The sequence below is a fragment of the Microcaecilia unicolor genome, chromosome 1, assembly GCF_901765095.1.
Source record: "Microcaecilia unicolor chromosome 1, aMicUni1.1, whole genome shotgun sequence".
Taxonomy (NCBI): domain Eukaryota; kingdom Metazoa; phylum Chordata; class Amphibia; order Gymnophiona; family Siphonopidae; genus Microcaecilia; species Microcaecilia unicolor.
This window is the reverse complement of record NC_044031.1, coordinates 45446433-45467726: the sequence shown is the minus strand read 5'-3', so window position 1 is coordinate 45467726 and position 21294 is coordinate 45446433. Positions and strand designations below refer to the sequence as shown.

The 21294-nt window shown below is 44.1% G+C and overlaps 1 protein-coding gene across 1 annotated transcript in view; it reads left to right on the top strand.

Annotated features, from left to right (window-relative positions):
- MYO1G (myosin IG) overlaps positions 1–21294 on the top strand; it is a 367932-nt gene that overhangs the window by 241689 nt on the left and 104949 nt on the right. The gene's annotated exons all lie outside the window — the stretch shown is intronic.

The following is a 21294-nucleotide window of genomic DNA, read 5'->3' as shown; positions in this document are numbered from 1 at the left end:
GATCAAATAATATTGTTTGTGCTTTTATGAAAGCGTCACTGACGTATTGAAGCCTGGTAAAATAATATCTGAGTTAACATAATGTTAATGGAAATCAGCCCTTCACAGATACTGCAGATACTATAACACAGTGAGAAAGGTACATACCGGAACTGTTGCAATATGGTATGAGTCATAATATTCCTCCCACTCCTTGGCAGTCAGTACCTGGGAATATGTTTTTGATTACATACTTACAGAGAAGTATGTTGCACAATATTTTTAGATTGTTTTGGTTGCACTTAAAATTTTGAATAATTAATGTCACTTGGAAGGCTTTTTGGCCGGTGAGGTGACTGTCCTGAAAAGTCTTAAAGAATTTCATAGACTGGAACTTTTGGGGGGGGGGGGGGGGGGTTCCTTCCTTTAAAATTTTCAGTTTATGTGTAAAATCACGATTGATCAATAAGACATAAAACTGATATCGGAACATTTTATGGTGGAAATTTGTTCTGATATAAGAACATAAGTGTTGTCATACTGGGACAGACCGGCCAAACCCAGTTTCCTGTTTCCAACAGTGGCCAATCCAGGTCACAAGTAACATAGTAGCATAGTAAGTAACGGCAGATAAAGACCTGAATGGTCAATCCAGTCTGCCCAACAGTCACATTCATTATCAATTCAAGATTTAAATCAACAATGAACGTGATATTATTTACTTGATCATTGTCTTTCTTTAGTGTTTCTCAGACATAGAGCATAGAAGTCAACTCAGCTCTATCCTTAAGTAGCTGGAGTTGCTGTCAAAGCCCACTCCAGCCTATCCAAAACTGTCTTGTCATTTGCAGGACACAGACTGTAAAAGTCTTCCCAGCACTGTCCTCCCGTTCCAAACTACTGGAGTTTCCGTCGAAGCTCTCTCCAGCCCATTCTAAACCGGATCGCCATATGCGGGACTCAAACTGTACAAGCCAGCCCAGAACTGGCCTTAGTTGATGCATCCAGAGTTGCCATCTAAGCACCACTTGACATGCAAACACATATGCAACCCTTTAAGTTGTGTTTTTTTTAATATATCATTCATTTTCTAATTAGAGATCATCTGTGTTCATCCCAGGCCTTTCACCACCTCCCTCAGGAGGTCATTCCAGGCATCCACCACCCTCTCTGTGAAAAAGAATTTCCTGGCATTACTCCTAAGTCTATCAGCCTGCAACCTCAATTCATGTCCTCTAGTTTTACCACTTTCCCTTCTCTGGAAAATATTTGTTTTAATATTAATACCTTTCAAGTATTTAAATGTCTGTATCATATCTCCCCTGTCCCTTCTCTCCTCTGTTGAGGGAGACCTAAGGGCTCACCCTCCTTCTGACTGAGCCTGACATCAGGTCTTCCAGTCTCTTCTCATATGTCTTTTGGCGCAAGCCCCATATCATTCTTGTTGCCTTCCTCTGGACCATTTCAAGTCTTCTTACATCTTAGCCAGATACAGCCTCCAAAACTGAACACAATACAGCAGGTGGGGCCTGGATCATAGAACAGTAAAACGGATTTTATGCTGCTTATCCTAGAAATAAGCAGTGGATTTTCCCAAGTCCTTCTTAATAATGGCTTATGGACTTTTCTTTTAGGAAATTATCCAAATCTTTTTTAATCCCTTAAGCTAACTGCTTTCATATTATCTGGCAATGAATTCCAGAGTTTAATTACACTTTGAGTGAAGAAATATTTCTCTGGTTTGTTTTAAATTCATTACTTAGTAGCTTCATTGTCTGCTCCCTAGTCCTAGTATTTTTGGAAAGAGTAAACAAGAGACAGTGGCGTTCCAAGGGGCACTGACACCCGGGGCGGATCGCCGATGCGCCCCGCCCCCGGGTGCAGCGCCCCACCCCGTGCAGCGCGACCCCCCCCGGGCGAAGGGACACCCCCAACCCCGGCGAAAGAACCCCCCACCGGGTGCACGCCGCTGGGGGGGTGCCACACGCCGGTCAGTGTCGTTGGTTTCCATGCTTCATCTGCCCTGGAACAAGTTACTTCCTGTTCCGGGGCAGAGGGAGCATGGAAACCAACAACGCTGACCAGCACGCAGCACCCCCCCAGCGGCGTGCACCCGGGGCGGACCGCCCCCCCCCCCCCTTGGTATGCCACTGACAAGAGATTTACCTCTACCCATTCCACTCCACTCAGTATTTATAGATCTCTATCATATCTCCCCTCAGCCATCTCTTCTCCAAGCTGAAGAGGCCTAACTGCTTTAGCCTTTCCTCATAGGAAGTTGTCCTATCCCCTTTATCATTTTCGTCACCCTTCTCTGTACCTTTTCTAATTCTACTATATCTTTTTTTGAGATGCAAGGACCAGAGTTGCACACACTATTTGAGGTGCAGTCACACCATGGAGCGATACAAAGGCATTATAATATTTTCAGATTTGTTTTCCATTCCTTTCCTATCTTAACATTCTATTTGCTTCCTTAGCCAGAACTGCACACTGACTAGAGGGTTTCAACGCATCATCAACGATGACACGTACATCCTTTTCCTGGTCGGTTATTCCTAATGTGGAACTTTGCATCTCATAGCTATAGTTTGCATTCCTCTTTCCCACATGCATTACTTTGCACTTGCTCACATTAAATGTCATCTGCCATTTGGATGCCCATTCTCCCAGTCTCTTAAACTCCCCATGATTGATTATTTAATGTTTTTGATTCCCAACTGTTCATTAGGAGATATTCTTATATCCCAAGGTACCTTTCTAAAACTGTGCCAGTTTTAATACAGGAAAATAGCAACCTCCTGGTGATTTGTTGGGGGGGGGGGACTGCATATTATTGCTTGGCTTCCTAGAAGTTGTGGTCTTGGAGTCACACCCTTCATTTGGTCAACATGCTGTTACAACACCAGAAAATCTGAGCTTAGAGGGATACCAGTCCAGACATGATGGAAGCAGCCTTTCAGTGGCTACAGAACTTCTGTCTTAGTCCCATGACATCTTCAAGAGTGTTGACACATGATGAGAAAAGAGCTCGTAGCTGGACTTCTCCTCTTAGCCAGGAGCGCTGATCTTGCTTATAAGAATGCTAAATCTACTAATGAGCACTGCAGTCTCCTGGCTTCTCTGCTGCCAACTGTCTGAACAAGCAAGTTTGTTCTTCTTGGGGAGCTAAACAGAAGACATGGGGATAACCTACATGGAGCAACAGTTACAACTTACAATCTACATATCATAGGGGGACTGGTGGTGGTGTGGATAATCTGCACAACATGGCAATTATATCCATAAACAGAATGGCGTGGGGTAACCTATATGGAGCCTCAATTATAACCTAAACACCTTACTAGGTAAACTAGATGGGCAATTTTGATCTTTATCTGCCCTCATTTACTATCAGACTTTATCCTCGGCAGGCCTGGGAGCATTTATGTAACTTGCTGCCTTCAGGGTCTGTTGGAAGAGGCAAATATGGCTCCTTCTTGAACTCTTCCCCTGAGGGGTGACCTACACACCTTCTTCCACGGGCCATCCTTGCAAGAGCCTGCTGTCTTTTTCATGACCTTAAAGGTAATCAATAGAAATCAAACAAAATAAAACATGGAAAAGAAAATAAGATGATACCTTTTTTATTGGACATAACTAAATACATTCTTGATTAGCTTTCGAAGGTTGCCCTTCTTCGTCAGATCAGAAATAAGCAAATGTGGTAGCTGACAGTATATATAAAAGTCTTTCATAGACAGTCTAACAGGGTGTCTATGACTTCAGGTTTCTTCAACCCAGCCTTTCCCCTTCTAGAGCTCCTTTTGCATAATGATCAGTGTCCTTTCCTTTCTCCCAAAACAGCCTTGGTGGTCCATCAGTACTTACCGATGGCAGCCTGAGTGACAACTTTTCTTCAAGCTGGTGCTGAACTTATTGGTAGGGTTGCCATCGATATCCAGATTCGCCTGACAGGGTTGATCCAGTCCTGGGCTTACCCTAATGCATGCAGGGACTTGTAGCTTTACTTTTCTTACAGAGACTTTTACGAAGGCATGTTAGCATTTTTAGCGTGCGCTAAAATAAGCGCGCACTAAATGCTAGAGATGCCCATATATTCCTATGGGTGTCTCTAGCGTTTAGCGCATGCTAAAAACACTACTGCGCCTTTGTAAAAAGACCCCTTTAGGGAATCCAATGGGGAAATCAGAACCACATGTCCCTGCATGCAATGGGGTAAGCAGAAGACTGGATTCATCCTGTCGGACAAATCTGGATCTAGTTGGCAACCCTACATATTGGGCTATCTGAGAGCAGACTACTTGTTTACTTTCAGTGTTAGCAGTGCGTGTTCACTTTTCGAGGGCAGCTGACTTCTCTCTCACTGTATTTGGATTTTGCACTATGGAGGAAACAGAACTCCTGAGCCCCTTTCAGCTGAGAGGTTATTTTCAAGGTTACTGGCAGCCTGGTGTTTTACAGCTGTTACCACAAACAACAAGTGAACGGGCGGGAAAAATGAAAGCAGTTTAATGACAATAATACACCATGTGGATGACGTGGAACGAAATGTTCAATCAGATCTAGCTATGTTTAATTTGATTGCGATGGCTAGCTGGTGCCAATTGAAAATTATGCCTTCCTCTTAATACCGATGAAAGCATGTGTGCTGTTTCAAAGTGTACGTACTTTTTCCCACACTAGAAAGGGCACAGACTACCGGGAAGGTTTAGAGGCGATGAGGAGTAGCCTAATGGGTTGAGAACCTGGGGAGCTGAGTTCAATTCCCAGCATAGCTCCTTGTGATCCTGGGCAAGTTATTTAACCCTCCATTGCCTCAGCACAAAAAAAACCAACAAACCTTAGATTGTGAGCCCACCAGGGACAGAAAAAGGTACCTGCATGTAATGAATGTAAAGTGCTTTATGTACAAGGATTTACATTTCTGCAAGTACTTTATCATGGTCACTTTGCGCTTTCTGTAAAGTGGGTGTAAAGCAAGTCCTTGGGTTACTCTTATGCTTATGGTCCCTAAGGGGGTCATATTCAGCCAGTGGTGTGCTGGAGCTGGCTTGAGAGAGCCATTTGTTAAGTTTATAAGAATTTTGGGAGCCAGTTGTTAAAGTAGGGCACTTCCCCCTGTAGTTACTTTAACAACCAGCTCCCCAAATTTGGGCTCAGTCTCACTCCTGAACTCCTTTTTACTTTGTTGGTGGGGATGCCGAGCCCTGTCAGCCAAATAAGTAGACTGCTGTCACTCTCTGCTGCTTGTTTATGGCTCTGAGGAGCATGCTGGGATTTCCCGCAGTCTGAATATGGGTCCCTATGTTATTACTATGTTACTTTTCTTGCAGGGGGTCACCAACTTGGCAGTGATTCTGATGTGCTGCCTGCAGCCCCCTCAGGGGTTTTCCTCTGCCATGGTCCACCCAGGTGGAAACAAGACGTTGCATCAAAGGGGGCAGACCACGGCAGAGGGGACCACAGGCAGCACATCAGAATCACTGCCGTGCTGGCGCCCCCTAAAAAGAAAAATGCATTTTAAAAGTAGACCGGGAAAGTGAAGGAGATGTCAGATGGGAGTGGAGAGAAGGGGAAAACATGCCATCCCACGAGGGACCCCCTGAAGCAGCTGTTTTAAAAGTAGACTGGGGAGTAGGGGGTTCAAAGAGAGGGTAAAATGCAGGACCAGAGGTGAGGAAAGGTAAAAGGGAAGAAATAATGGGCCCAGAAATAGAGAACAGGGAGAGAGAAATGGTGGACAATGGGATGGAGGGAGGGGAGAGAAAGGGAGAGAAATTGGACCTGGGGTGGTGTAGAGAGAGGGGGATAGAGATACTGGATGGGAGAACAGTTAGAAAGAGAAAGGAAGAGATGGTAGACCTAGGGGTGGTGCAGAGGGAGGGAGGGAGGGAGGGAGGGAGGGAGGGAAAGAGAGACAATGGATGGGAGGGCAGTTGGAAAGAGAACAGGAGTGTTGGTGGACCTGGGGGTAGTACAGAGGGATGGAGACAGAGATACTGGATGAAAGGGCAGTTGGGAAGAGAAAGGGAGAGATGGTGGACCTGGGGGTGGTTGGGAGGGAGGGAAAGATATGGATGGGAGGGCAGTTGGGAAGAGAAAGAGAGAGATGGTGGACTCAGGGGAAGTGAGGAGGGATGGCGAGATAGGGCAGTTGGGAAGACAAATGGAGAGATGGTGGACTTGGGGTGGTGGGAAGGAAGGACAGGAGAAACAGGGGATAGGAGGGAAGTTGGGAAGAGAAAGGGAGAGAGAGTTGTGGGGTGGGAAGGAGGGAGATATGGGATAGAAGGGCAGTTGGGAATAGAAAGGGAGAGATGGTGGACTCGGGGTGATGGGGAAGGAGGGAGGGAGAGATATGAGATAGGAGGGCTTTTGGAAAGAGAAAGGGAGAGATGGTGGACCCATGGGTGGTGGGGAGGGAGAAAGAAATGTTAAATGGAATGACAATTGAAAGATGGTGGAAATGAGGGTAGTGGGGAGGGAGGGAGAGATGCTAAATTGTAGGGCTGTCATGAAGAAAGAGAGAGAAGTTAAACATGGGGATGGAAGGGAGAGGGAGAAATGTTGGATCTATCAGTGGAAGGGAGGGACGGATGCTGAACAATGGGGATGGAGGGAAGAAAGAGATGCTGCATCAAGGGGGGGGGGGAGTAAAGAAGTAGAACAGAAAAGAGGGAGTACTGTTGGGCCATGGAGGGTGAGGAGAGAGAGGAGGAGAAATGGGGCAGGGAAAAGAGGTGGGACAGGAAGGTACTAGAGGGTGGTGAGAAAGGGACAGGGAGATGTCAGGCAAAGAGAATGGGTGGGCTACAAGAGTAGAGAGAGGGGGAGGTGATTCTGCAAATAGTGAAACCATATGGAAGAGGTCAAAAAGAGGGTGGCAAGAATAGTGAGTGCAGAGGTAGAAATGTGGTAATGGGGAGTAGATGGAAGGAAATAAGAGGCTAGGAAAGGAGTGAGATGGAAAATGTGAGAGCTAAGGACTGAGAGGTGATGGAAAATTGATAGGTAGCTGAAAATTAAGAAGAAGGAGAAGAGTGAGAAAGAGGGTGAAATTTGAGTGGACAGAGGCAGAAAAGAAAAAAAGCAGGGAAGAGCTGAGAGGAAAAAAATCAGTATGTTAGAGACAGGTTTAGTGAGGGAATGGAACAAGAGAGGAGAAAAGAAAAAGGACAGCAGACACTGGAAAGAGAATTAAAAGAAATCAGACAAGACAGCAGAAAATAGAAACTGGGACAAAGATAATGGAAAACCAATGTCTAGACAGCAAAGGTAGAAAGAGGTGTTTTATTTTTAATTTATTAACTGGAATATGTTGGCTTTGGGATATGTGCATCACAGATACTTTTGAATTGTATTCAGTGGCATAGCCAGACATCTGATTTGGGGGGGGTCGGATACAAAATATAAATACCTGAGCTGGTGGCATTCTCTTACATATTGTGTTGACATTGTAAGTAGTATACTGTGCCATACTTTGTACTGTTATTTGAATAATTTTACTGATGTAACTGTTTATTGCTCATATTTGATTTATTCTTACTGTATGCCGCCTTGAGTGAATTCCTTCACAAAGGCGGAAAATAAATCCTAATAAATAAATAAATGAATTTTTAAAAACCTACTCTGCCTAATGGTTAAACCGGCCCTGGAAGTGGGTGTGACAGAAATCTATGGGTTAACAACAGAGTGGGGAAATCTTTTCCTTGTCACCTACTGAACTGTGATTCCCCTGCTTGAGCTTCAAGCTTCCATATCCCGGTGAATGGTATTGATTTAAATCCCTTCCTTCTCCCCTTTTCAAAATAAGTAGGGAAGAGAGATATAGGGGCGTAGTTATCAACATGGGCTACTGTTAAGACGTATTATTATACTGCTAACCCCAGTTATTAGTAACTGCCTAAAATGGGACCTGTGGTACAATAACAATTTTAATGGTAGCCCATGTTGATAACTCTACCCTTAAATTCTCTATTGGTGTTTTAAATTGTGGCTTCTCCTTATCGTTGAGATGATCGGACTGTGAAGTCTGCTCTGAGGAGGCTTTGGGTGTAACCCTTGAGATTGTTTCTAACAAGAGAAACTTTTCATCTCAATGAATTGGGGCATACACGAGATGTCATCATTTTCACAGACATGGTTTTTAGCAGAAGAGAAACCCCTAAGGTATGATTTTTTTTTTAGCCCCTGTCAAGGAGGGCTTTATATTATCGGACTGAAGCAGAAGATGAATAATGGAACTGTGGATTATTGCAGCAAGAAATTCACAGTTGGTGTCTGACTCACAAAACACAACAGGGTGTTCGCTTCATTTTTAGCCAAACCTTCCCCCCCCCCCCCCCCCACCTCCCTTGCGCCCTCCCCTCCTGCATCCAAATTTAGAAGCACAGCGCTTTCCACGGGCTGCAGAACTTTATGTAAAATGAACGCTTCAGCATTCAACCTAAAAGGGCATTTTCATAGGCTTAGTTCTGTGTTTCCACTTGCTTATGAAAAAATGTTGGACTGCAAATCCCTCCAGTTTTCTGAAAAAAAAAAAAAAGCCAGTAAACTTAAGTTAAGATGATTTCTTACAGAAATAAATGGATTGATACAGCATAATGAGTGAGGTCCAGTCCTGTATCTGGTACATAATGTACTTTGCTTAGTGGCGACATTGTACAGGGATGGGGAGGGGGGGGGGGGGGGAGGACAGGAGGGGGAAGACAGGAAAATTATATGTGAAGCATAAGAACATAAGAGTAGCCATAATGGGTCAGTGATCCATCTAGCCTAGTATCTGAACTAAGGGATGATAAAAGAGCAACTTGGTTCTCAGCCCCTTTCTTTAACCATTAGGTTACTTCTCCATGTTTAGTTCTGCATTCTTGTCTTTCTTTTATACCTCCAACCTCCCCACCCCTATTCCCTAGTTCTGTATTGCACTGTACTGGCTTTCTTAGTGGAACTTGGTAGAAATCCTGTTCTGTTTGTATTGGGCTTATAAATTTGGTTTCATTTTGCGTATGTAGGTCACGGTCTCTTAATATAGAATCTGTACGTAAGTATTGCCACACTAGGACAGACCAAAGGTCCATCAAGCCCAGCATCCTGTTTCCAACAGTGGCAAGATACCTGGCAAGATCCCGGAAAACTTCAATACATTTTATGCTGCTTATCCCAGAAATAAGCAGTGGATTTTCCCCAAGTCAATTTAATAATGGTCTATGGTCTTTTCCTTTAGGAAGCCGTCCAGATCTTTTTTAAACCCTGCTAAGCTAACTGCCTTTACCACATTCTCTGGCAACAAATTTAAGCATCATATGAGACAAAAATGTGGTACTGTAGTGAGCGTCTGTACATAGGTACCATTTGACCCACTCTATCTGGTTACCTTGCCTGCATTGCTCTTAGAAGGTTTGATCTCCACTGTACAACTTGACTGTGAAAGGGAATGGGACTTGATATACCGCCTTTCTGTGGTTTTTGCAACTACATTCAAAGTGGTTTATGTAGTATATACAGGTACTTATTTGTATCTGGGTCAATGGAGGTTTAAGTGACTTGCCCAGAGACACAAGGAGCTGCAGTGGGAATTAGTTCTTATTCCTTTTACCCATAGCTGGAAAGGTAAATTAATCTGTAACCAACGCTATGGAAATTGTCACTTCCCCCTGGCTATAACTGAAAATGTACAAAGCTCTCCCCTCACTCTGCAATAAAACACACTCAGGCTTTGCGCAAGCTGATGTTACAGTGGGAGATTATTTGGCATCTAGTGATCACTGAATGGCATGGTTCAATATTAATACATAATACATATATAATCTGAAAACTATGCAAATAGATTATATATGTATTATCATTTGTTTTTAGTGTTATATTCTTTTATATTTTGTTTATATATTGTTTTTATTTGTAGACCCCTGATGTAGGCCCTTTGGCCGAAACACAACGTTGTGTCGAGTCAATATACTGATTAATAAAGTTTGGTTCATCTTCACTCTGGAACTCCTGGTTTTTTACCCACTGTTTTGTTGTATTGTGACTATCCATGGGATTTCGTTGAGTTCTCCACGTTTGTGGATTCTCTAATGGTTCAATATTAAAACACAGGAGGAGAGGGCTTATTCACGACAGAAGGTCCTAGATTTCAAAAGAACTAATTTTGCCAAGATGGGAGAATTTCTCAAGGTAGAGTTAGTTGGATGGGAACAGCTGAAGGAAGTAGATCAGCAGTGGGCAAAACTGAGAGGAGCTATTTTAAAGACGAACTTTTATGTTAGAAAATTACATAAAAGTAAGGAAAAGAAGGCCGCTCTGATTCTCAAACATAGTAGCTGAAAAAGTAAGGGAAAGAAAGTTAGCCTTAATACGTTACAAGACAAATCAGAAAGAGGATGACAAGCAAAAATACCTGAAAAATCTAAGCAAAGCTGGAAAATTGTCAGCAAAGCAAAGAGGCAAATGGAAGAAAAGATACCCATTACGGTGAAATTGGGAGGCAAGATATTTTTTTATATATGTAAGTGACAGGAGGAAGTGCCATAATAACATTGTGAGGCTCAAAGCTGGAATATGTAGAAGCTGATAAGGATAAAGCTGAACTGTTTAATAGTTATTTCTGTTCTGTGTTCATGGATGAAAGGCTGGGGGCAGCAGTGGCGTAGCCACAGGTGGGCCTGGGTGGGCCAGGGCCCATCCACTTAGGGCTCAGGCCCACCCAACAGCAGCACACATTTAGCGGTAGCTGGTGGAGATCCCAAACTCTACCAGCTGAAGACTTCCCCCTGATGGTAATGAAAATGCTACTCTCCACAATACTGGCACCTGTGCATGTTCAGTTTTCAGCGCATGCCTGCTGCAGACTGCCAAGGTGGAAACAAGCATTTTCCTGTCAGCTGAGATGTCTTTTAGTGGTGGTAGGGGAGAACATTTGGTGCCCACCCACTTCTTGCCTAGGCCCACCCAAAATCTGTTGTCTGGCTACACCCCTGGGGGGGGGGGGGGGGGCAGGACCATAGAAAACAAATGCTAATGGGGATGGATGTATGGTAGACTAGGACCAATTCTCAGAAGACTCTGTTTATGAGTTGCTGGCTAAACTAAAAGTAGACAAAGCGATGGGTCCTGATGGGATACGTCCGATGTTACTCAAGAAACTCAGAGAAGTTCTGGTGGCTCTGCTCTCTGACCTCTTCAATGCTTCCTTAGAGTCTAAAGTGGCCCCAGAAGACTGGAGAAGGGCAGATGTGGTCCCTCTGCACAAGAGCGAAAGTAAGGAGGAGGTTACAAATTACAGACCAGTCAGTCTGACCTCAGTGGTGAGTAAATTAATGGAAATGCTTCTAAAGCAGAGGATTGTGAGGTTTATTGAATCGAATGGACTGCAGGACCCGAGGCAGCATGGTTTCACTAGAGGCAGATCTTGTCAGACAAATCTGATTGATTTCTTTGACTGGATGACCAAACAGTTGGACGTAGGAGGGGCGCTAGATGTGGTGCACTTGGATTTTAGCAAAGCCTTTGACACGGTTCCACATAGGTGACTGATAAATAAATTGAGTGCCCTCAGTATGGGCCCTAAAGTGATTGACTGGGTTAAAAACTGGTTAAATGGAAGGAGTCAGAGATGGAGCTTGCTCTGAGGAAAAGGATGTTATCACTGGTATACTGCAGGAATCGGTCCTAGGGCCGGCTCTTTTTAACATCTTAGTGAGTGATATTATGGAAGGACTGTCTGGTAAGGTTTGTCTCTTTGTGGATGATACCAAACTCTGTAATAGGGTGGACACCCTGGAGAGTGTGGATAGCATGAGGAAGGATCTAGCGAAGCTTGAAGAATGGTCCAAAAATCGGCAACTAAGATTTTAATGCTAAGAAATGTAGGGTCATATACTTGGGTTACAAAAATCCAAGGGAACAGTACACTATAGGGGTGAAGTGCTTCTGTGTATGAAAGAAGAATGGTACTTGGGGGTGATTGTGTCTGATGATCTTAAGGTGGCCAAACAGGTAGAAAAGGCGACAGTCAAAGCCAGAAGGATGCTCGGGTGCATAAGGAGAGGGATGATCAGCAAGAAAAAAGAGGTGATAGTGCCCTTGTATAAGTCTCTGGTGAGGTCCTATTTAGAGCACTGCGTGCAATTCTGGAGACCGCACCTACAGAAAGATATAAACAGGATGGAGTCATTCCAGAGGGCATCTACAAAATTGGTCAGTGGTCTCTGTCATAAAACATATAGGGACAGGCTTATGAACCTCAGCATCTATGCACTGGAAGAGAGGTGGGAGAGAGGGAATGTGATAGAGACATTTAAATACCTCAGCGGCATTCATGTATAAGAGGTGAGCCTTTTTCAAATGAAGGAAAACTCTGGAATGAGACGGCATTGGATGAAGTTAAGAGGAAACAGGCTTAGGAAGAATCTGAGAAAATACTCTTTCATGGAAAGGGTGGTGGATGCATGGAATGGCCTTCCGGTGGAAGTCGTAGAGACAAGGACTGTATCAGAATTTAAGAAAGCATGGGACAAGCCTGTTGGATCTCTTAGGAAAAGGAGGAGTTAGTGGTTACTGAGGATGGGCAGACTGTATGGGCCATTTGCCCTTATCTGCAATCATGTTTCTATGTTTCTAGGCTTAATGCAGCTTTAGTGCACAATTTTGTGGGCACAGGATGCAAAAAGAAAAAGGGTTTTGCACATCATCTAACTGGATGCAAAGCCTTGAGTGCCTGGCACATTTAAAGAAAATGATAAGAAGGCTAATTCACTATTTATTGTAGATGCAGAGAAGTGTGCTGAAGAGTGAAAGCCTGAGCTCTACCATGGGACCTGAAGGGGCACAGAGGGCTTGCAGCTTGATCCTGGCTTTGGAGCAGAGAGTGATCTGAGGTGAAATGCAGCACTTCGTCTCAAATCACGTTGTGCTCCAGTGATGGTTCCCCCACCCCCAAGACCCCAAGCATAGACTCAATAGTGATCTGGTGAATCCAGACCCTCTGAATCCCCTCCCCTCCCCTCCCCCCACTTCCCCATGTACCTGGAAGATGGAAGGCAGGAGTAATGCCCTCTCATCCATTCATTCCTGCCCCTGTGCTGCCACCTTGTGAAATAGCAAAGCCTAACCCCCTGTGGTGCATCCTGGGACATATGGACATGGCTCTGACCAAGGAGGTTTGATAACAGGAGACGGCATGAGCCTATCTGGCCCATTATGTGGGCTGAAGCCAGTAAGCATTGCTTGTCGTCCTATCAATTTCATTGTTTTTGGTGTACCAAGATGGCGGTGGTTGCTTTGGGGAGAATTAAAATCTCCTTGGGTAGAGTCGGTGAAGACCGGCTTCAGCCTTGTGACATCATGCCGTCTCCTGTTATCAAACCTCCTTGGCTCTAACATAAGCTTACTTCATCCCCTCTGCTTGAACTTGTCCCTTCTCCTTGGAAATTTGTAGATGTACCACTAACCAGTGCAAGTCAGCTTAGTTACCTCCTATTTTTGATCCTGCAATGTGTGGGTAGCTAGCAGGCAGGGTTCTATATGTTGTCCAACATCCAGGCCTTTTCATGTCTTTCTTCACTGCTCCACCATCCCTACTATAGGGGTAATTCTCGAAAGGTCATCTAAAGTTGGATGCTGGAATGTTGTGCATGTGCAGGCCTAACTGCAAGGGGGGCATGGACCTGGGAGAGGCATGGGCAGGTCAGGGGTATGTCTGGCAGTTGTGCATATGGGTTATACAAACCTGAAATTAGGCACATAACTGCCTACAGTTAGGCTGCACAATTACACTAGGCTAGCCTATACAGACTTACACTAGCATTCTATAACAAGTATTATGTGTTCAATTGCTGTTATAGAATCGGTGCATAGCGCAGGGGCGTAGCCACGGGCGGGCCTGGACAGGCCCAGGCCCAGCCACTTTTGCTCCAGGCCCGCCCACCCTAATTAGCCCCAACCCAACCAGTGGCGTAGCTCTCCCAAGCGGCTCCAATCTTTTCCTGCCTCTTCTGCCCGCTCTACCCGTCCGCGTGGTCTGGTCATTTTTACTGCCCTGAAGCGCCATTCTCCCTCCAGCACCGGCAATTCCTATAGTCATCCTTCTGCCAGTGTGCGTTGTCGGGGCCTCTCCTCAGGCGTGCGTCCCACCTTTGTGGAAAACAGGAAGTTGCAGAGTAGGCGGCACGCGCCTAAGGAGAGGCCCCAATGATGATTCCCCAGGCCCAGTCTCTAAGGGGCGCCCAGCACTGGCTAGGCTTCGGGAGGCAGGCAGAAGGTTCTGGTCCCTTGGTCTGTCTCTCTCCTGCTCCTGTGTGTCGGGACCTGGATGAATGCATTAACGTGATAACCCAGGTCCCGAAACACAGGACAGACCGAGGGAGGAGCAGACGAAGGAAGGCAAGAGGGCAGGGGGTGGTAGTCTGAATGGGAGGCAGTGGCGACAGAAACACAATTTGGGGGGGTGGCAGAGGTAGCCCAAGTGGGGGGCAGCGGCAGTGGCAGCCCTGCACCAGGCCCAGCTCTGTATCTTGGCAGCTCTGTTTATAATATAAAACCTTCTGTTTGTTAATCCGAATTTCCTGTCAAAGTATAATTATATCTTTGTTGTAAACTTGAAATGCAAATTTTTAAAAAAAGTATTAACAAAAATGTGTGAAACAAACTGAAAAATAGTCTAAAGATCAGAGAAAAGTCTGAAAGTAACCTGGAAATAAACCTACATTTATTTACATACACACATCCCTATTAAGAAGCTAAACAGACATGAGCTGGGGGTCATACTAATTTTCACAATGCGATTATCTTATAGAAACATTTTTTCAAGCTAAAAAAAAAAACAATTCTCCTGTTCTGAGTTTGGTCTATTTCCAAGATCTCTAGATTAAAGACACTGCGAGTACTCTATGAAGGCGATTTCAAGGTTGAAAAAGCACTTATGCTTTGTGGATCTGGATCAGAACACTTCATCTAATCTTATTACAGAGACAGAGTAATCAAGCAAGTTAAAGGCAAATGTGGTACAGCATCATGTGTCTGGGATGTATGAGTTTCCAGTTACTAAGGTCAGCGCCCCACTGAGAACATTGATTTCTGTACAATTCATTAGAGACTGGGCTGTACAGAATTTCACCTTTTGATATTAAGTACATAAGAAGATAAGAATAGCCATACTGGGTCAGACCAGTGGTCCATCTTGCTCAGTATCCTGCTTCCAACAGTGGCCAATTCATGTGACAAGTACCTGACAGAATCCCAAATAGTAGCAAGATTCAGGCTACTGATCCCAGGGACAAGCAGTGGCTTCTCCGATGTCTATCTCAACAGCAAACTATGGACTTTTTCACCAGGAGCTTGTCCAAACCTTTTTTAAAACCCAGATACACTAATGGCTGATACTAATGACTTAGCCATTCGTTGAGTGAAAAAAATTTTTTTTTCTCTTGTTGAGTGAAAGAAAAAAATTTCTCCTGTTAGCAGTGGTGTTCCTAGCCTGGAGGACACCCGGGGCGGATCGCCGATGCACCCCCCCCCCCCCCCCCGGTGAAATGACACCCCCCCCTGGGTGCACGCCGCTGGGGGGGGGGGTGCCGCGGCACGCGCCTGTCGGCTCCGAGTTTGCTAACTTCGCTCGTTCGCTGCAGCTCCCTCTGCCCCAGAACAGGAAGTAACCTGTTCCAGGGCAGAGGCAGCTGCAGCGAACGAGCGAAGTTAGCGAACTCAGAGCCCACAGACACACACTGCGGCACCCCCCCCCCCCAGCGGAGTGCACCCGGGGCGGACAGCCCTCACCGCTCCCCCTTGGTACGCCACTGCCTGTTCGTTTTAAAAGTAGTACCATGTAACTTCCTTAATGTCCCCTAGTCTTTGTACTTTTCGAAAGAATAAAAAATCAATTTACATTTACCTGTTCTACACCACTAAGTATTTTGTAGACCTCTATCATATCCCCCCTCAGCTGTCCCTTTCCAAACTGAAGCGTTCTAACCTCTTAAGCCTTTCCTCGCATGAGAGGAGTTCCATCCCCTTAATCATTTTGGTCACCCTTCTTTGAACCTTTTCTAATTCTGCTCTATCTTTTTTAAGATACGGTGACCAGAATTGTACACAATACTCAAGGTGTGGTCGCACCATGGAGCGATACAGAGGCATTATAATATATTTTGTCTTATTTTCTATCCCTTTCCTGATAATTCCTAGTGTCCTGTGTGCTTTCTTGGCTGCTGCCACACACTGGACAGAAGATTTCAGCATGTTGTGTACAGTGACACCTAGATCTTTTTCTTGAGTGCTGACTCCTAAGGTGGATGATTTGGATTAGACTTCCCAAGGTGCATCACTTTGCATTTGTCCACATTAAATTTCATCTGCCATTTTGATGCCCAGCGTTCCAGTTTCCTAAGGTCTTCCTGCCATTTTTCACAACCTGCATGCGTTGTAACAACTCTGAATAGTTTTGTGTTGTCTGCTAATTTAATCACCACACCAGGGGCGTAGCCAGAAAGCAGATTTTGGGTGGGCCTAGGCAAGAAGTGGGTGGGCACCAAATGTTCTCTCCCCCACCCCCACATCAAAAAAAATATCTCAGCTGATGGGAAAATGCTTCTCTCCAGCCTCCACCTTGGTAGTCTGCAGCAGGCATGCGCTGAAAACTGAGCATGCGAAGGTGCCAGTATTGTGGAGAGCAGCATTTTCATTACCATCTGGTAATGTTGGATGGGCCTGAGCCCTAAGTGGGTGGGCCCCGGCCCACCCAGGCCCACCTGTGGCTATGCCACTGCACCACACTTGTCGTTCCGTTTTCCAGATCAATAATAAGTATGTTAAATAGCTCTGCTACTGCATTCTGTATGCAAAAAATAAATACAAACATGTGTAATACACTAAGGCCAAAATTCTATATACGGCACTGAAAAATCATCACCGATAAAAATTGGTGCTAAGCACTATTCTATTCAGAGTTGGGCACTGTTTTTAGAATAGCGTTTGGTGCCAGGATCGGCGCCCAATTTTAGGTGTGAGGATTCATGCCAAGTAAAACCTGGTGCAAATTCTCGTGCCTAAATTACACCCGGATCTCCCTTATTCTATTAAGTTGCACGTAAATTCTAGGAATGCGCCTCCCATGGCTGCACCCCCTTTTTGGATCCACGTGTAAAATTTATGCATGGATGCTAGCGCCTAAAAATATGCATATAAATTTTAATTGATGCCAATTAGCACTAATAATTATTACCCAGTTATTGGTTCTAACTGGCTTGTTATTCAGTTAAATTGCACATGGAAATTGGGTGCGCACCCAAATTTTCACACGCAATTGTGAGCACCATATGTAGAATTAGGCCTTCAGGGAGGAAGTTATCACTGTGGGCTAATATTAAGTTGGGTTATTTAACACAGGGCCCCATTTTATGTGATGAGACCCTGTGCTAAAATAACCTGACTTCTGGTAAAATAACTTGACCTAACAGTAGCCCACATTAATAACTTCCTTCATTAATAAAGAAGATGGAAGGGCAGTACCTTCTGAGAAAATGTGTTCCATCCTTAATTAGGTCCGGTAACCTTTTGTTCTAAAAGATGGCAGCTCCACCAATCAGCCAGAAGGAGAACCTTAAACTAGACAACTTGCAGAAACTATTATTCTCCGTCACCATGTTCTGAAAGTTCACTTTTCTTGTCTTTTTTTTTTTTAATTCAAGGTTTCCTTTTACAACTATTTCCACTTATGATCCCCTTTATAAGAGGCCAGAAAGGTCCTGTGGTAAGGAGGCAGAGCTGCCACATTATCCAGTCCCAGGAAGGGGATTTTAGGCCAGTGCTGGATTTCTGATGGCCATATCCTGATTTATTTATCTGGATTTGGTTCATAGCTTTTTCAGTAATAACTCAAGCTCAGTTATATTCAGGTATGTTAGGTATTCCCTTGTCTCTGTAAATCCCAGTATTCTATCACATTGTATCTAATTTGTGCGAACTCCCCTGACCTGTCCAGGCAGAATAGAACCCCTTGCTCTCACACACATACACCCTTTCTTACCCCATAGTACCACATTCACAGACACCACCCACAAATACAGTACCTCCACTAATGAACCCCAAGTGGGGACACATTAAGGGGGGTCCTATAGGATGCCTTGGGGGGGGGAGGGCTTTTATGATGGCGGGTAGTAAGAGAGGAGAAGGAAGTAAAAAGTAGGTACACCAGAAGAGTCAATGTTTTAGTTTTTTGTATTTTTTTTAATAAACTTGCCCTTGTGTTGGAATTTCTGTGTTCACTCCCCAATTTTTTATTTGTTTTACACCAGAAGATTTCACATACTTTTACATGATCTGTGTGCAGAGTTTCCTAGTGGTCATAACTTGAGCAGAGCTGAGGCAGAGTTGCAATGTATGCGCATTTCCCCCTAGATTCTGTATATAACACCCAAATTTAAGTGCCAAAATCTGCATGCGGATCAAAAATGCACGCTCAAATTAATTAACTAACAAGCCATTAACTAGAAATAAATTTGTTAACAATTATTGCAGTTAATAATTCCGCCAGAGTCACTATACTCACGTTAGCCCTCTCCTCAAATCGCTTCACTGGCTCCCTATCCGCTTCCGCATACGGTTCAAACTTCTCCTTTTGACCTACAAGTGCATCCACTCCACAGCTCCTCAGTACCTTTCCGCTCTCATCTCTCCCTACACTCCTCCCCGTGAACTCCGTTCACTGGGTAAATGTCTCCTGTCGTCCCCCTTCTCCCCCACTGCTAACTCCCGGCTCCGTTCCTTCTATCTCGCTGCTCCCTATGCCTAGATTAGACTCCCTGAGCCAGTACGTCAGGCTCAGTCTCTGGCTGTCTTCAAGTCTAGGCTTAAAGCCCACCTCTTTGCTACTGCTTTTGACTCCTAACCATGACTCTCTTACTCAACATCCTCACTTATCACCCCTACCACTGCAATTTCCCCACCCCTAGCTGTCGGATCGTCTGTCCAATTTAGATTGTAAGCTCTGTTGAGCAGGGACTGTCTTTTCATGTTAATTTGTACAGCGCTGCGTAAGTCTAGTAGCGCTATAGAAATGTTTAATAGTAGTAGTAGTAGTTAATTGGCATTAATTAGATGTTGTGTATGCATCTTCCCGTGTGTTACTGTATAACCCCATGAGCCTAAATCCCCTAGGGTAGTCCAAAGAAGAGCAGAACAGTATGATAAATAGGCTTTATTTATGCCACTCTGTACAAAATGTCCCAATGTGGCCACGTTTCATCTCACTAGAGGCTGCATCAGGGGCTAAAACAGCTATTGCAGTTCCAAAAGGCACAAACATGCAACAGAGCTAAAATCCAATGAAAGCAGCAACAATCAGCCATACAGCTTGCAGGGTAGATAGAAACACAGCAACCATCTCCCTCATTCAAGAGAACTCTCAGAGATGCACGCACAAATTAATTAGCTAACAAGCCCTTAACTAGCAATACATTGATGTTAACAATCAATTATTGGAGGATCCAAGATGGCGTCTGGACTAGAAGTGTGTCTGTTTTAGCTCCGGATTCTCTTCGTGGAAATCTTGGTGAAACGGGTAATTCCTCTACCCAGAAATGGGGAAGAGGAAGGGAAAAACCTGTACACTTACCTCCACAAGTGGGGTGAATGTCCCTCCCATGCGCCAAATGACGCTAGATGAACTCGGGCTACAGACGCCGGGAGGACAGGAAAATACCACGAGGGGTCCACCGGGAGAACGGGACCATAGTGCAGAGGGAGTGTCTCTTTCTCCTCCCTCGTTTACGGCACCTCCGAGACCAGGAACAGGACTGGTGGTAACAGAGCTACAGCTGACTGAAACCTCCAACGTGAGGGGAAAATCGGCAGCTGCCTGTGGAGGGCATGCAGCCATCTCGACTCCTGTGGGAACAGCATTTGCAGATAATCAGATGTCGTCCCCTGATTTACCTACAATAACACAGATCAGTCTTTCCGGAGGGAATGGTGGTAAAGTTAAACCGGCTGTAATAACAATGGAAGTACTTTGGACAGCAATCCAGGGCATAAATACAACTCTCCAACAGATTTCAAGCTCCCTTCGAAGAGAGGTGACTGAAATAAAACAGATTCAAGCTCAGAATGTTGTGAAGATCGAAGAGCAGACTTCTAAGATTGAAGCTTTAGAACAAGAGATAAAATCAGTAAAAGATTCGATTGTCGTGTTAATTAAAGATAGTAACTACCAAAAACGTAAAATTGAACACTTGGAAAATCAGGCCAGGAGGAACTGCTTACGTTTATTAAATTTTCCTAAGTCTCCAATTATCCCAGCACTGGAAATGCTAAAAAAGTATTTCAAAGAAGTGCTGGGCATACCACCTGAAGCGTTTCCACCAATTACAAGGGTTTTATATATTACTGGAACTAAGGGAAAATCTGATCCTCCACAACCAGATTTAAATCTTATAGATTTTCTTGAAAACTCTATGGAAGTTATATCTGAAAGGACTACAATGTTAGTAACGTTTGCCTTAGAATACGATCGAAATAATATATTAAGAGTGTATTTTCGTCACTTGAATATTTCTTTCCTAGGTTCAAAAATTCAGATGTTTCCAGATTTTTCACGTGACACTCAAAAGCGGAGAAAAGAGTTCTTGGCTTTAAAACCAAGAATTCTTGGTTTAGGGGGGCTTTTTCTCCTTAAATTTCCTTGCAGGTGTATTATTTCCTTGAATGCCACTAATTATATATTTTTCACTCCTGGGAAATTGCTGGAATTTATAACTAGTAAAGAATAAGTTGGATTAACATCAGATTGCATAGAGATTGCATGCACTACTCGATTGTATATTCCTGTAAACCTTCTACTCCTAGATTAAGGAAACATTTTTGTTTATTGATGTATATTTCCTAGTACTTGGATCATTTATTGTGGACAAATAATTGAAAGTATTATTTCCTTATGTTTATTTTGTATTTACAAAGTTTAGTAATATTTGCCTAATTTCCATATATTTATGTTATTGCATAAATGTAAAATGAAAATTTATAAATAAAGCATTAAAAAAAAACCAATCAATTATTGCAGTTAATTGGCATTATTTAGATTTTGTGTGCATCTTCCTGTGTGCTACTGTATAACCCCATGAGCTTAAATCCCCTAGGGGGCATGGCCTGGAGCATAGTAGGAGAGTATATTCCAAAAATGTACATGTGTAATTATAGAATACCGCCTTTCCTGAACCTAAATGGCAAGATTTGGGTGCCAGCATTTACACCAGGTTTCAGGTGGCATAAATACCAACACCCAGATTTGGATGTGGGAATGGGCTCTAATTGCTATTCTAT